The sequence below is a fragment of the Arachis hypogaea genome, chromosome 20 (genome assembly GCF_003086295.3).
Source record: "Arachis hypogaea cultivar Tifrunner chromosome 20, arahy.Tifrunner.gnm2.J5K5, whole genome shotgun sequence".
Classification (NCBI taxonomy): Eukaryota; Viridiplantae; Streptophyta; class Magnoliopsida; order Fabales; family Fabaceae; genus Arachis; species Arachis hypogaea.
In genome coordinates this window covers 64,904,673-64,905,463 of record NC_092055.1, presented here as the reverse complement: position 1 = coordinate 64,905,463, position 791 = coordinate 64,904,673, and the positions used below count along the sequence as shown (strand labels likewise).

The 791-nt window shown below is 40.8% G+C and overlaps 1 non-coding gene across 1 annotated transcript; it reads left to right on the top strand.

Moving 5' to 3' along the window:
- Window positions 1-428: 428 nt before the first annotated feature.
- Window positions 429-536, top strand: LOC112788666 (small nucleolar RNA R71). Its single transcript, XR_003196023.1, has one exon. It is a non-coding gene; the product is annotated as a small nucleolar RNA R71 (small nucleolar RNA).
- Window positions 537-791: the final 255 nt, after the last annotated feature.

Sequence of the window (791 nt, the reverse complement as noted above, 5' to 3'; positions counted from 1 at the left end):
TTTCTCCATGAGGGATTATAGGTGTTTCCATAGGGTTCACCCATGTAATTCACCTCTGCTATTGCAGGGTTCTCAGGATCATAAGCTTCTTTTTCAGAAGATGCCTCTATAGTACTGTTGGATAATTCCTTCAATCCATTCAGACTCTGAGAGATCATATTGACTTGCTGACTCAATATTTTATTCTGAGCTAATATGGCATTCAGAGTATCAATTTCAAAAACTTCCTTCCTCATAGGCGTCCCATTACTCACAAGATTCCTTTCAGAAGTGTACATGAACTAGTTATTTGCAACCATGTCAATGAGTTCCTGAGCTTCTGCAGGTGTTTTCTTTAGGTGAATGGATCCACCTGCAGAGTGGTCCAGTGACATCTTTGATAGCTCAGACAGACCATCATAGAATATATCCAGGATGGTCCATTCTGAAAGCATGTCAAAAGGACACTTTTTGGTCAGTTCCTTGTATCTCTCCTAAGCTTCATAGAGGGACTCACCTTCTTTCTGTTTGAAGGTTTGAACATCCACTCTAAGCTTACTAAGCTTTCGAGGAGGAAAGAACTTGGCTAAGAAAGCTGTGACCAGCTTATCCCAAGAGTTTAGGCTATCCTTAGGTTGAGAGTCCAACCATATTCTAGCTCTGTCTCTTACAGCAAACGGGAAAAGCATAAGCCTGTAGACCTCGGGATCAACCCTATTGGTCTTAACAGTATCACAGATCTGTAAGAATTCAGTTAAAAACTGAAAAGGATCTTCTGATGGAAGTCCATGAAACTTGCAATTCCGTTGCAT